Here is a 15991-nt window from a genome sequence, read left to right on the forward strand (position 1 = left end):
TTTGCAGAAGATAAATCTCACCTAGAGACCTAGAGTGCCTTCATCTTCCATCCAGTAGCATCTCAAAGCTGGCGGAGGAGGTGGCTTTGGATGGTGTTTATAAATGCTGGCCTCACTGAGGCACTCTTCTGGTGCAGATAATCCTCCCAGCCTCAAAATCCATTGCTTTGGATCCTCACCATCTCTAGCAGCCTCCCCTGCCTGCTATGTTCCCCTAAGAGAGACACACCAAAAACCTGGCACAGGCACACGTGGTCGTGGGAGAGGAAACATGCTGCCATTCAGCTGCTGTGTGGGAACAGCAGTGTGGGAGCACACAGCCGTGCGCTTGCAGGGCAAATGCAGGTCTCCTGGGAAAGGCAGCAGGACATGGAGGCTGCAGGAGAGAAGAGCCCAGAGTGTTCCCTGTGTTACACAGATACACTGGGGAAGTTGCCCCAGGGCCATCATCCCAGGCCAGCCCCACACAACACCCCTTTCCAGTGTTGGCTGCTCCCCCATCTGTGGGGTGATCCATGGCCAGCTCCGTTGTCCTGCAGGTCTCTGTATCCCAATGGAAGGGAAAAGGCCAGCCTCGTATGGCCTCCCTTCAGCACCACATTCACGGCCATCAGTGCAGCCATGACTGTGGTGAAGGCAAGTGGGCAGACCCAGGCCCATGCAAGTGCAAAGACCAAGGGTGGAAAAGGCAGTGTGGGGCTAGAGAAGGCCCTCCCCCTCCTACCCGTGGGAAGAGAGCTCCCAGGTGATGCTGGACTCCGCTTTGGCCAATGGGAGTGGAGCACGGAGTAGGGTGGAAGAGGCAGATGGAGTCTCTGGGAATGTGTGAGGGAGTCTTCCAAAGCCCAGGGCTGAGCAAGGGATCTTTGGATCTTCCTCCTGATGCTTTCCCAGCCTGGCTCATTCTGTTCTGTCCTACTTGCTCTCCTCCCCTTGCCAGTCATGTTGGAGCAGAGACTGAGGAGCAAGAATTCATGGAATCGCAGAGGAGTTTTGGTGGGAGGAGACCTCTAGAGTTCTCCAGTCCAACCTCCCACGCAAAGCCTTGGACCCCTCCAGCCTTGTCTGGTCCTTGCTACACTGGACCTGACCCCAGTTACCATTCCCAAACCTGCTCTGCTCTTCTTGTCCATACACTGCAGGGCACCACCTCTCATTGGTGGGTCCCTGCCCTGCCTTCCTGGCACTCTCAGCTCCAGGCTTCCCTTCCTCCCATGGACTAGCCACACTCTTGCTACACCGCAAAATATCCTCTTTGTAGCAGAAACCAAGTCACAAGGCTCTTCTCACTGACCACCCCCAGGCACATGCTGTCCCCGGAGATCCCCTGAGTTCTTCTGGGGGCTCAGATTCCCCTCCACAAAGATGGGCATCTGTCATCAGCACTGTCACTTATGGGACAGCCTTGGGCAGAAAATTCAGGGACCATTCACCAGCTCCACCAGTACTGGTAACTGACAGATGAACCCTGGATCCAGCTCTCAGTCCCTAAGAAATCACATGGAGACTCAGAGCTTGTCCCCTGGATCCCAGGGAGTTCACAAGCAGAGCAGCAGGCAGTGCTCTCTGGGTGTATTTTGGACTCCATCTTCTGAAGGAAGGCCAGACTTCAGGCACATCATATGGGAGATCCCCTTTTATTACGGTAATGTTATTGTGGAAGCCAAGTCTGACATAAGAGTGCCCAGTGCTTTCTTGAGCTCACAGGAATGCACAGGGAAGCATGAATCTACCACCATCACGTTACAAGACCCTGGAGGCAATATACACACATTAGACCACAGCAGGACAATGTGGAAATGAGGAGAAAAGCTCTGAAGTCTGGACAGTGTGGAAATGAAGGAGAAAAGCTCTGAAAAGTCCTGCTGCTGTTGGTGGCCACTTCTCCAAGAAAACTGCAGCCCCCACACAAAGGCTGTAGCAAGGAAATGGCAGCTGTGCTAGTGAACGAACAGTCCTGAGAACCAAGAGGGTCTTTCCCCACAGGCTGCATCCAGACTCTCCTCCCTTCCACTCCTGCTTTGCCCCGAGTGTTGGATTTCTGTAGAGGAAAGGACCAGACCATGACGACAGTGCCCCTTTCCTTTCTTTACTTGGACATGGAGGCTCTGTGAAGGGAGAAAGGGTGCAGAGGCTTTGAAACGAGGCTCCAGCAGAGACAGCCCCAGACTGGAACTCTGCTGAAATGCCAGCTGCCCTGGGAGTCCAGACTCTGCACCTGGGTTTGTGGGGCACTGGCTGATGCCTTGGTACCACGGGCTGCCTGACACTGGACACATCTTTATCCCTTGCAGAGTGAGAAGCTCAAGCACTGTGAGACTTCATCAGCTCACACACAGGAGGCTTTCAGGCACTTAGACACAGGCATTCAAGAGATGCTTCAGTTTATGACAAGGGTCTTCAACTTATCTTGAAGGCCACCAAATACTCTCTTGGAAAGGAGGGGGCACAATAGCATTTGCTGAGCAGGCCATCAGGAACAGCACTTGTGGCATGAGGAAGCAGGAGAGCAGAGGTACCAGGAGGTGAACTCACACCCTGTCACCCATGGAAGCCAGGTGCACTGAGGGGAGCCTTCACACCCATATGGAGCCTCACCTCACTCACTCTGCTTTCACAGAAGGTCACCATGTAAGTAATGGAGTTGACAGCTACAGGGACACATCCTGGCATTCTCCCTCCATCCATGGGGCATTAGAACTGCACTTGGAGCCTACTGAGCGAAGTAACCTAGAAAGAAAGAATTGGAGGGTTATTATCTGTTCTGCTGGTTTTACGTAGTCACAAAAGTGAGGGATAAATGTCTCCCCGCTGCATTGAACTGCAATCATCAGAGCACAGACAGCTGGGCCCCTGGAGAGAGTCAATTCATGGTTTTTTTGGACACAACTGAGACCCTTATCTCGATACTGGGACCTGTTTGAGCTTCCCAGTTCCTGAAAGGCACAGACACACAGGACAAAATCTAGTCTAGGAACATCAAAATTGTCAGAGTCTAGAACACAGGGCAGATAAGGAGGGGCTGAGAGAGCTGGGTATGTTCAGACCAGGCAAGAGAAGGCCAAGGCGGAATGTACCTGCTGTGCACAGACACGGGAGAAGACTCTTCTTGGAAGTACACAGTAACAGCATCAGTGGCAACAGGGACATCTTGGAGCATGGGAAATTGGTTGGATATGAAGAACACACCTCTTGCATCATGAGGGGGCCAAACACTGGTGCCAGGGCCCAGAGAGGTTGTGGAATCTGCACCCTTGTAGATATTCAGAACTTAACTGGACAAAGACTGGACCATCCTCACCTCCTGGGCCATGCCTTGATCAGGCTGTTGGACCCCCACCTCCACAGGTCCCCACCATCGCAGGCTCAATACATCTGCTAGTCTGAGACTGTATTTGGAAGAAACCAGTGGTTTTGGAGCGGCCACTTCCACTGCTGACCAAGACAGGCACCTCAGAGCTACCCATCACCCTGAGAGGCCTGACATTCTGTGAGGCGGCATCTCCACTCTCTGCAAGGCTTTGGACAGGTACAAAGTGGAGAAATGGCTCTGACTCCTTTGAGTAACTCCCCATCTCTCTGAGGGGCTGGAATGGCTTAGTGTATGGGGTGGGAAGATGAATGAGGGTCCAGATTCAACAGAAAGTCATCAAGGAACTAGCAAACAGCAAGCATCCTTGCGTTATACGAGGATGCTCCAAGGAGGAAACACGGGCACCAACAATCCCCACATCACATCCCCAAGAAGGACCTCTGCAGCAGGGACACACAAGGGACAGGACAACACGTGGCAGCAGCCAGGTAACCCACACAGTCCTCAAAGCCAGCGATCCATGCCTTCCATTTGCTTCTAATCCTGCAAGGCCTTGCCAACAGGCACTTCCTCTCAACAGCCAGGCAGAGCTCTGCACCTGTTAACTTACCACCTTGACAAAGCAGACAGGCAGTGCTCTCCCAGGGGCTCAGCAGGCCAGCTCTTCCCTCTCGCTTTTGCCTCACATGCCCTCTAGGCACTCATCCATGCTGATGTCCTACTGACAGGCCCTTTGCAGCTTCAGTGGAGGAGGCTGAAACTTTCTGGTACCACTCGCCCTCTCAAGAGGCTTGCTCAGGGGGCTCTCAAATGACCATATGGTCACACAGGGACCAGCACACACAAGGCCAGTGCACCACTCTTACACAAGCAGGCTTCCAACGAGGAAAATGCACCAAGGCTTCCACTGCTCTCAAGCGTTTGCTTCTCCCGTCTCAGCAAGGGCTGCGATTTTTCTCCCAAGCAAAGTCTTAAGCCAATCCAGGAGGTTTCAGCATTGCACATGGCACTTGGAAAAGCCAGCAAAGCCTTGGCCTTCAGTGCACCACATGGCACGGTACAGAGAGAGTCTGAGAGTGCGAGCAAAGTCACCCACTGAAGGAGCTGGGGTATGGGAGAGCCAAGCTTCTTTGTCCACATTTTTAGTGCAAGGAACTCTCCTCTAAACCAGCACAAGGAGGCAGGCTGGAGGAAGGACCACTTCTCCTTCCTCTCTTAGAAAACATTTGCCCCCCAAGACTCAAGGACTTCAAGCACACAAGGTCCTCAACAACTGCCCAAAAACCAGCATCCTCCTTCGAGGGTGGCTGTGCTCACCACCACTCCCTTGGCTCCAGCTACTTGCAGCAATGCATCTAGAGCTAAGTGGGGCTCCTCACATCCACCCAAGGCTCAGGAGAAAAAAACAGCACCTTGCCCATGTCAGCAGTGTCAGCGCCTAACGACACCATACCTACACCCTCAGGCCTGCATGTGGATTGCTCTCTTGAGTCCCTGGTGCAGCACAGACAGGTCACACTACAATAGGATGGTGGGGGAAATTAGAGACACTGCAACTGGGAGGAAGAGAGATCGGAGGCATGCAGGCATTTCAGTGCACTCCTCCTTGGCTTGCCTACTCAAAGGGACTCCTTGTCTAGGGAGATCTGGCACAGTAAGGGAAAAGCTCCGTTCAGTTCATCTCCCAGGAACACGCCAGCCCCTGTACAAAGAAACCCTCTCCACAAAGCCTTCACTCTTCCAAAGAGCTTCTATCACACTAACGCCCAGCCAGCAATGAGTAACACACATGGCCCTCTCCTCCCTCAGCAAACACTGCTGCAGGGGAAAGCTCTCATGAAGAAAAGCGAGCAGAAAGGGAAAAAGCAGTCTTGGTTCACACTTCAGAGCAAGCAGAAACACTCCCCGGACTTTAGACAGCACATCCTGGCACATCCTGGCAAGAGCTGAGGAAACTCAAGGCTGAACCTCAGCTGGCAGAAGGCAGCAGACTGTCAGCATCTCTGGTTCACAGCACTGGGCAGCCTAGGCCCTGAAAGCTCAGTCATCTCCTAATCTTGCAGTGCTCCTCATCTCCCCAGCTTGCAGCACTTCCCCCCACACACCACTGCTCTCTCCAGACACCTCCTCCTGTGATGAGCACCAAGACACTGGGGTATCGTCTGCGCCTACCACAAAGTACCCCACCACTGTGACACACCACACACCTGCTCCTCACCTCACAGAGGGTTGCCACTCAACGTGCAGCTATACATCAGGGATACACAGGGCACACGACCAGCCATGGCTGCAGCTAGGGGACCCTCAGGACTTATCACCCCTCAGAGGTATCATCCACATCTTGGAGAAAAAGCTCAGCAGCCCCCTGGTGTTTTGATGGGGCAGAGTTTTCTGCAGCACACAGACACTGGAAATCAGAGATTCCCAATGTCACTGCTCGCACCTTCTCTTAATTCATTTAGAAGCACAAAAATTCTACCTGGACTCCCTCAGAGACTGGTGCACGGGTGCAAGCCTGTCCTGAGGAAGAAGCCCCAAGTCAGACTCCAGGTCTGCACTTACAGCCGTGAGGCTGACTCTGGCCCATCAGGGACTCAGGAAGAGATCACAGTCACCACCACAGCCACATGCCTGTCACAGGAGCTGGGGAAAGGCCTGCAAGTGATTCTGGGGAGCATTTCCTGACAGCAGCATCACACGGGAGCAGTGACCACGGGGCCGAAGGCAGCAGGGCCTCACGGCCCAGGCAGAGGGAGAAGCTGCCCCACAGCGCAGGCGTCTGGCTCCTTCTGCAGGGCTGAGCCACAGGCTGTGCTCCGATTGGCTGTCAGAGCCATCAGTCAGACCCAGCCCCGCCCCTGCCCTTGCAGCCCCAGGACGCTGCCATGGCAATGCTGCGCTCCCCCCCCCCCCACCCCCCATGTGTGATCCCGTGGCAGCCCCTCCCCTCCCCTCCCCCTCCCCCCCGCGGGACGGCGCCATCTTGTGGGCGGCAGCACGGAGCGCTGTGGGGCCTCGGGGCAGCCTGGTGCCGGGTGCCTGGGCAGTGCGGGGCCCTGGGGCCTGGCCGCTGCCCCGCAGGGCTGGGCTCTGCTGCAGGGGCCCCACAGGGCTCCTCGCTGCCCTGCGCCCTGGGGCCGTGCCGGGTGCAGGGGGCAGCCCTGGGGCCTGTGCTGGTGCCAGCCCTGGTGCCGGCCTGGGGGCCCTGGTCATGGCCAGGGCACTGGAGCCCACGGGCAGCATGCTCCTGCCCCCAGGGCAGTGCTGTGTCGTCTCGCCCCTTCTGCCCCGGCCCCCTCCCCACAGCAGCCCTGGGGCTTGGTAGCCCTTATGCTGGACCCGGCAGGCCTGGGCCATGGTCAGACAGGGGCTGCTCTCTGCGAGGTCGGACTGGGCCCTGGGGCAGGGGGGTCTCCACAGGGATGAGGAGCTCAAGGTGCACAGGAGCCTTGGGGCTCAGGGCAGCCACAGTCCCAGGACCCAGCAGTCCTGGCTGCCACATTCTCCCCTGAACCAGGCAGCACCCTCAGGCAGGGCTCTTGTGGCAGCCCCCACACTGTCCAGTCACCCCACAGATCAGGGCCCACAGCCATTTTCGCAGTTAACAGTCTCTGTGCGACATGTCAGGAAGGAGCCCCTGCAGCCCTTACCCTTGGTGCAGAGCACAGGAGACTTGGGAATAAACAGCTGGAGTCCAAGCTGATAGTGTCAGTGCAGGAGCCTCCATCTGGCTTGCTCCCTTGCCCTCAGCTCACCTCTCGATGCAGGGAGGAAGGATGCTCTTCCTGTCCGGTCACCCAAAACTCCTCTCCAACACGTCCCTCCTCCTCTGCCTGTTAGCGAGCAGTCCCTGCATGTTCCCGCTGCCTCCTGTCCCTGCTGCTTGCCATGAAGCAGCTCTGAAGGGCAGCAGTGGGGAGGGTGAGAGCAGTGCCCAGCAGCGCCTGGGCCTCGCAGGGAAGTGTGGACCTCACCATGTCACCAGGGAGACCTTCCTGTGATGTGTCACATCCCAGTGTGACCTCAGCTCATGTCACCTGGGGCTCAGTAGGTCATTCCCATGGAGATGCACAGCCGGGGAGAGAGCACAGAGATTTCCCATCACATCCTGGAAAGTACTTGCCCCCTCGCACCCCATTTAATATTTCCAAATATTGCAAATGTTTCTAATAAACCCTTCAGGAACATCTCCAGATGGTTCCAAAGGCTGTGAAATATTTAAAACGAGGCACTAGAGAGCTCACATCTGTGCCCCTGCACCGACAGGTCTCTGCACTGGGCAGGCCTGTGCAGGGAGCTGGGATTTGGGGTTGGACTGGAGGTTGACATCCTTCAAAGACAGGATCAAAGGACATCCCACATGACAGCACAAAGTGTGACCAGGCACTGAGATGCTTTTAATGAGCTTCAAAACTGATTTCCCCTGTGGCTCGCTTTGGTGAGCTTCAAAACTGATAGCTACTGTGGGTCATTCTCTTTGTAGAAGTAGGATGCAGAACAGCATAGGACAGGATGTAGTCTTCCTCCCTGAAGCACCAAACCAGATTCTTTGTTTTTAAAAGAGTTCAGCAAGGTTTCTTGGTCTGCAGTGCTTGAGATGGAGATGAGATGCCAGAAAAGACCAAATGTGCCCTTAATACACATCATCTAGAGGGCTTCACCTGGGACGCTGGTCCTTGCCAGTCTCCAAAGCCATAGGGGAGACCAGGTAGCAAATCTGGGGAACTGTTCCCCCTTCCTATGAATTCTGCCCAGCTTTCCTTCTGGCTGAGCCTGGGGAAAGCAGTCCTCATCTTTGGACATCAGTTTGTCCTTGTGCTTTTCAGCATCACCTCAGGGCAGTGCTTCTCGCCTGGGTACAGCCCCTGACACCTTGTATCCCTCTCCTGGGAGACTGTACTGCCTTAGTAACCTGTATCTCCCACCACACCTGGCTGTCTTGGGAGCCTGTGCAGCCCGGGCTCCCTGAATCCCCCACATTTTTGTCCCTGGGCTTTGGAGGACATGCCCAAACAGTGCAGTGCTGCTGTCCAGGCTGTGGTGCAGAGCCGGAAAGGCAGTGCCGTGCCTCAGGACCTGCGTTTTGGCTCATTCAGGTGTTTGTGAGGGCAGGAGCTCCCAGCTCTCCAGCTGCTGGAGTTGGGAAGGTCCCTACAACCAGCCTTCCTGCTCTTCCTCGTCTTTGCACTGTCCTGAGGTGACTCTTGCAGAGGGAAGGCTCCACCCCCTTTGAATACTCTGGGGATCACAGAATCACAGAATGGTTGACATTGGAAGGGACCGTTGGAGTTCCTCTAGTCCTGCCGTCCTGCTCAAGCACAGTCACCTAGATCATGTTGGACAGGATTGTCTCCAGGTGACTTTTGAATATCTCCAGAGAAGGAAACTCCACAGCCTCTCTGGGCAACCCATTCTAGTGCTCTGTCACTCTCATCATGAAGAAGTTCTTCCTTATATTTAGATGGAATTTCCTGTGTTTCAGCTTTTTTTTTTTTGTCATTGCCTTTCGTCCTGTCACTTGGCACCACGCAGAAGATTCCAGCCCCATCTCCTTAACACCCTTCCTTACAGTATTTACAGACATTGATAAGATCCCCTCTCAGGCTTCTCTTCTCCAGGTTAAACAGGCCCAACTGTCACAGCCTTCCTTCATAAGAGAGATGCTCCAGTCCTTTAATCATTTTTGTAGCCCTATGCTGGAGTCTTTCCAGAAGTTTCCATGTCTCTCTTGTACTGGGGAGCCCAGAACTGGACACAGTACTCGAGATGAGGCCTCACCAGGGCTGAGTAGAGGGGCAGGATCACCTCCCTCAACCTGCTGGCAATAGTCTTCCTAATGCACCCCAGGATACCATTGGCCTTCCTGGCCACAAGGGCATATTCCTGGCTCAGAGAGGTGGGCCTTTCCAGGTCACCGCAAAAGGAAGGACTCCTTTACTTCTTTGGGTGCCTTATTCAGCCCTTGGCACCGCCTAGATGATGCTGTGATCCTCAGACCTGCACCTTTAGCTTTCTGCCCTGTCTACTTTGTGTCTACGCAAGCAGAAGGAAAGCTGGGCAGTATTCACGGGAAAGGGGAAAATTTCCTCGGATTTGCTTCCTAGTCTCCCCCGTGGCTTTGGAGACTGGCATGGACCAGGGACCCAGATAAAGCCCTGTGAATGATGTGTATTAAGGGCACGTTTGCTCTTTTCTGGCATCTCCTCTCCCTCTCAAGCACCGCGGACGAAGAAACTTTGCTGAGCACTTTTAAAAACAAGGACAAAGCTTGCACCCTGTCCCATATTGACCTGCATCCTTTTATTCTACACAAAACAGCCACCCACAGGAGAAACCAGTTTTGAGGTTCACCAAAGCAGCTCAGCACCTGGTCACACTTTATGTTGTCATGTGGCATGCCACATGACTTTGATCCTGGTCTTTAAAAAATACCAACCCTCAGTCCAGCCCCCAAAGCCCAGATTCCTGCACAGGTCTACCCAGTGCAGACCAGTCAGGTCAGGAGCACAAAAGTGACCTCTCTAGAGCCTCATTTTAAATATTTCACAGATTTTGCCACCATCTGGTGATGTTCCTGAAGGATTTATCAGATTTTTTGGGAAAATAACTTAGATGAGGGGATGTGATTCCTTTCCAGAACATGATGGGAAATCTCTCTGCTCTCTCCCTGGCTGTGCCATCTCCATGGCGATGACCTACTGAGGCCCCACGTGACATGAACTGAGGTCACAGTGGGACATGACACATCACAGAGTGGTCTCTCCCATGCCACAGCAGTGTCCTCACTTCCCTGTGGGCCCTGGGTGCTCCACCGCTGCCCTTCAGAGCTGGTCCATGGGAAGGAGCAGGGACAGGAGGAAACAAGGTCACATTGATATTGCTCATCAACAGGCAGATGAACAACGGACATGTTGGAGAGGATTTTTGGGCTGAAAAGACAGGAAGACCATCCTTCCTCCCTGGATGGAGAGAAAGATGAGAGCAAGGAAGCAAGGCAGATGGAGGCCTCCTGGACTGATACCATCTACTTGCATTCCATTTCCTTTTTCCCAAGGCTCCTGCACCTCTCCAGCAAGGGTAACGGCTTTGGGAGCTCCTTTCTGAGGTGTTGTATAAAGACTGTGAACTACAGCAACGGCTGTGGATCCTGGGCTGTGAGGGTGGCTGGACAGTGTGGGGGCTGCCACAAGAGCCCTGCCTGAGGGTCCCATCTGGCTCAGGGGACAACGTGGCAGTTCAGCCTCCTGAGTCCCAGGGGTGGGGCTGCCCTAAGCCCCAAGGCTTCTGTGGGGCTAGCTCCATCCTCTCATGGTAGGAGGCTATCCAAGGCCAGTGTTCCTTGGGTGTGAGTCCCCATTTGGGAATTGGCTCTGACAGGAAATGTGTCCTGGAAGCTGGGGTGTCCTGCAGATCCCGTGGGGCTCTATGTGTCTACTTCTGACACAGTAGAAAGACAGTCTGTTTGCGAGGGCAGCTTGGAAACAAATGGAAGTGCCATCCTCATGCCATAGGTCCTCCACAGATCCACCATCTCTAGCAACCTCCCTGGCCTGCTACCTTCCCCAGGAGATGCACACCAAATACCTGAGCCTGGCACAAGCACACACGGTCATGGGAGAGGAAAAATGCTGCCATTCAGCTACTGTGTGTGAATGCGCAGTGTGGGAGCACACAACCATGTGCTTGTGGGGCAAATGTAGGTGTCCTGGGAAAGGCACCAGGACATGGAAGGTGCAAGAGAGAAGAGACCAGGGTGTTCCCTGTGTTGCATGGGCACACTGGGGGAGCTGCCACAGGGCCGCTGTCCCAGACCAGCCCCACAAAGGGTCTCTGTATCCTGACAGAGGGGAAAATACGAGCCTTGCAAGGCCCCTCTTTTCCCAGAAAATCCTGGAGTACAGCTCTCTGCTGACCCTCGTGTGGGGCATAGCCCAGGATGGGCAGGGGCTGGGTGCTCAGACACCCTCCAGACTCTAGGGGATCATTACAGAGTCATTTGATAATACTCCAGCCCTTTCTGTGTGTGAGGTCTCTGGTGGCAGCTCCAGCTGAGCTCTGCCTTTCCTCACTCCATCCCTGCATGCACAGACAGAATCTTGATGCTCTCCCTAGGCAGCCTGGCCACCTTCCACTCTCTGTGCGCTTCCACCCTCACACCCTGAGTGCTGGTGCTGGTGGCAGGACAGATGTGGAGGATCCCCGACAGCAGTTCCTGCAGGAGCTCCCCAGGGAAATGCTGTTCCCAGCCCCACCTCAGCCCCAGCTGCAGCATGACAGAGGGGAGCTGCCCTATCCCAGTCCACCCTGATGGTGCCAGTTCCACCTCAGGCTGCTCCTGAAAGTCTCCAGCACAGCCCTGGAGGGAGCTGGAGTTGCCTCAGGCCCCAAGGTAGTCTGCAGGCAGGAGGGCTTGACTTGGGTACAGCAGCGGTGGTGGTGAGAGCAGAGGCAGGAGCAGGGAAATTGGGGTGAAGACCCCTGCCCTCAGCTGTATGGCTGGGACACTCAACAGCTGATGTCTTTGTAGCTGGCCAGGCCCCAGCTGCGGGGCAGATCCCTGCTTGAGGGCAGCAGCATCAGAATTGTCATGGGCTCCAGTGTAGCTGTGACTGTGGGGACAGAGCAGACCTAGGCACATGCAACTGCAAAGGCTGGCGGTGGAAAAGGCAGTGTGGGGCTGGTGAGGGCCCTCTCTCTTCTCTCCATGGGGAAGAGAGTCCCCAGGCAATCCTGGAGTCCACCTTAGCCTACAGCAGGGGAACACACGGAGGGTGGAAGAGGCAGACAGAGCCTCTGGGAGCAGGGGTGTAAGGGAGTTTTCCAAAGCCCAGGTCTGAGCCCGGGACTTTTGGATCTTCTCCCAACACTCTCCCAGCAGTCTCGGTCTGCTCTGCCCTAGGTGCTCTCCTCCTCCTGCCACCCATGCTGATGCAGAGACAGAGGAGCAAGAATGCATGGAATTGCAGAAGAGTTTTGATGGGAAGAGACCTCTGGAGGTCTCCAGTCTGACCTCCCACACAAAGCAGGGCTGGGTGGAGCCCTCCAGTCCTATCTGGCCATCCCTGGACTGCACCTGATGCCAATTATTAGCCCCAAACCTGCTCTGCTCCTCTTGTCCAGGCAGTGAAGGACAGCACCTCTTGACAGTGGGTCACTTCCCTGACTGCCTTGCCAGTACCCTTGACTCCTGGCTCCCCTTCCCGCATGGAGCAGCCTCACTCCTGCTGCTCCCAACAGCACCTTCTCTGTCGGAGGAACCCTGTCCCAAATGGTTCATAAGTAGGTGAGTGGTGTCAGAGAAGGACCTTCTCTCCTGACTTTTCATCGTATAATCAGGCCCAGGCAGTTGCCCTTGCTTTTCCATCCACTGAAGAGTCTCTGTTCAATGTTACCTGAGTAGGGGGCCAAATCTGAAATTCTCCTCACATCTTTACATTGGCTGTCAGGCAAGAGTTTCTGCATGGATACAGCAGCCACTTCTATACCCACAACGTTCTCTGTGTCATGCTTGGGTTGCAGCTTTCCTGGCCAAGGCTTTCTAGACTGTAGTGAGGTGACAGGGCCGAGGTAGAGATGAGGAATTAGGTCAGCAGGACAAGGACAGGGTCAGGTCAGGACTTGCGAGGTGTGGGGCCAGGCACAGCCAAGCCCCACAGCGTTACTCAGGCCAGGCCCATGGAAAAGGGCAGCAGCTCCCCATCAAGGGGGATGAGGTCCTGCAGTGAGGCCTGTCACTGTCTCCCGTGTTCTTGTGCCTGGCAGATCCTCCTCCCTGTCTGCCTGAAGCCCCTCCATGCCCACCTTGCTGCTGTGAACAGCATGAAAGCCCTGGCCTTGCAGCACCTCTGGCAGCTTCTGCTGCCCTGGGGACAGAGCTGCCTGCCCTGAGATGATACACAGAGGAATCAAGCTCTCCTTCTCTTTTCCTGTCTCTGAATACTGCCCTGCTATTTTGCTGTGATGTCTCTGCTCCCCAGAGAAGCTTTCTCCTGGTCAGAGTATCCATGCTGGCCTGGCCATTCCTGCACCCCTGCCCTGTGCTCCCCGCAGTGCCCCAGGGTAGTTGAGCTGAGCTCTCCTAATGGACACAGGACCCATGGTCTCACCTCATCGGTATTTATCTGAGCCTGACTCTGGGCCCCTGAGCTCCCTTGGTGTCACTACCCAAAGAGACACTGCAAAGGGAAACTCCTCTCATTGCACTGGGGGCATCCAAGCGAGCTCAGCCCTGCAGGCTGTGAGGTTCCTCTGTTAGAGTTATACTGATGAAACCCTCATATACTTAACAAGACTCAAGGACAAGGGAGAGAGGATATTGTAAAACAGTCTTGCAAAGGGCAACCAGCTCCAGCAGAATAATCTTGAGAAAACCACAAGATTTTGAAGAATGTGAGGAGTCGACAAGACAAAAACAGCAGAACAACCCAGAGTAACCTAGAAGTTCATTAAAGCTTATTAACATATTAAACTACACACCCTTAAATGAATAATGAGACGGAAATGACATGATAATGATGTTACCACCTTCTTCTCTGCTTCTTAAGCTAATGAACAGGAATGTTAAAGCACAAATGCAGAGTGAATATGTGATGTAATAAAACTGTAACCAATAGAAAAAATATATATAAAGAACTCCCTGAAAAGTGTGTGTAACTAAAGAAAGAGAAAGGGAGAAGGTGTGCTACCTTTGTGGATCTACCACCTAGCACCCATCTCTGTGCAGAAATGAAATAAACAAGTATCTCGACCCAGTGTTGCTTGCACACCGGGTAACAGCACCCAGTTTTGGGACAACACCTCCATCAGTGCTGATGAAGAGAGAAGCCGGGCTTCCTGCTTTAACATAATCTCTAGGTCCAATTCAAATGAGAGATTTCTGGGGAGATGGAGTATGAACTGAATTTTTTGTTTGTTTTTAACATGGATGCAAAAGAGACAAGAAAGAAATGCACAACACACAGCCTTGATTCTAGACATCCTAGTGAGTGAATGCACATGGGACAGTTATTGGTGCTGACGTTGTACCCATTGGATGAGTTTCCTCAGTGCATCCTTGAGCTCCTTGTTCCTCATGCTGTAGATGAGGGGGTTCACTGTTGGAGGCACCACCACGTACAGAACAGCCACCACCAGATCCAGAGCTGGGGAGGAGAGGGAGAGTGGCTTCAAGTGAGCAAAAAATATTGTGCTGACAAACAGGGAGACCACAGCCAGGTGCGGGAGGCACATGGAAAAAGCTTTGTGCCGGCCCTGCTCAGAGGGCATCCTCAGCACAGCAGTGAAGACCTGCATGTAGGACACCACGATGAAAACAAAACACCCTCAGCCTAAACAGGCAGTAATCACAATAAGCCCAACTTCTGTAAGGTAGGAGTCTGAGCAGGAGAGCCTGAGGATCTGAGGGATCTCACAGAAGAACTGGTCCACTGTGTTGCCTTGGCAGAGAGGTATGGAAAATGTGTTGGCAGTGTGCAGGGCTGCACTGAGAAAACCACTGGCCCAGGCAGCTGCTGCCGTTTTGACACAGGCTCTGCTGCCCATGATTATGTTGTAGTGCAGGGGTTTGCAAATGGCAACATAGCGGTCATAGGCCATGACTGTGAGAAGAGAATACTCTGTTGAACATAAGAAAATAAAGAAAAAGACTTGAGCAGCACATCCCAAGTAGGAAATGTCTCTGGTGTCCCACAGGGAATTGACCATGGATTTGGGGACAGTGGTGGAGATGGTGCCAAGGTCCAGAACGGAGAGGTTGAGGAGGAAGAAGTACATGGGGGTGTGCAGGTGGTGGTCACAGGTTACTGCTGTGATGATGAGGCCGTTGCCCAGGAGGGCAGCCAGGTAGGTGCCCAGGAAGAGTGAGAAGTGCAAGAGCTGCAGCTCTCGTGTGTCTGTAAATGCCAGAAGGAGGAACTCGTTGAAGGAGCTGCCGTTGTACATCAGCTCCTACTGGGCATGGGGGGGGCTGTCCAAGGAGGAAAAGACAGGGACAAGTTAGGAGAGACTTAAAAAAAAACAAAACAAATAAAAAGAAGTTAATAAATATTTACATTTGTTATTAAAAATCTAACATTGCATCTCTATTTGTGAGTAGCTCTGACACTCAGTTTCTGTCAAATGAAATCCACTCATCTTGTGTCACGGCTTTTCAGCATCTTCACATCACTTCTCAAGAATGATGGTTACAGAAATGAGTTTCAGGGATTTTCTTAATATTGTTTATTTTCTTTGAGATGCCCCTGTCACCCCTGAGGAGTGCTCCTTAAGAGCAGAAATCCTCGGCATTTCCACTGTGAGTCCTGAGAGGAAAGCATCCACTGGCACTTGGTGCCGAGAGGGGACATCTCGCCTGTCTGTTAGTCTCATTCCCTGCCCTCCTGTGCTCCTGCCCATTTGAGCTGGAGGATGATGTTACTCTAAAAAGTAGCCAGCCCCTGCTGAGAGCAGAGGAGTCCTGTTTCAAAGTGCAGGTTTCCAAATTTTCCTCCCTTTCTCCAGGCACCTGAGGGAGCTCTCCACACTCCCCTTCTAGCCAAGGACAAACAAGGCTCTTTTCAGCTGCTCATTTGCAGCCTCCCACCACCATCTCCATACTGCCAGCATCTCTGCACCTTCTGCATGGGGCTCTCAGATATCACAGCAATGATATGAGACAGAAGAGCCTTTCTATAGGGCAGC

The 15991-nt window shown here is 53.7% G+C and overlaps 1 pseudogene; it reads right to left on the reverse strand.

Moving 5' to 3' along the window:
- Positions 1 to 14317: 14317 nt before the first annotated feature.
- Positions 14318 to 15253, reverse strand: LOC134143775 (olfactory receptor 14A16-like; annotated as a pseudogene).
- Positions 15254 to 15991: the final 738 nt, after the last annotated feature.

Source organism: Rhea pennata, chromosome 8, assembly GCF_028389875.1.
Source record: "Rhea pennata isolate bPtePen1 chromosome 8, bPtePen1.pri, whole genome shotgun sequence".
NCBI lineage: Eukaryota > Metazoa > Chordata > Aves > Rheiformes > Rheidae > Rhea > Rhea pennata.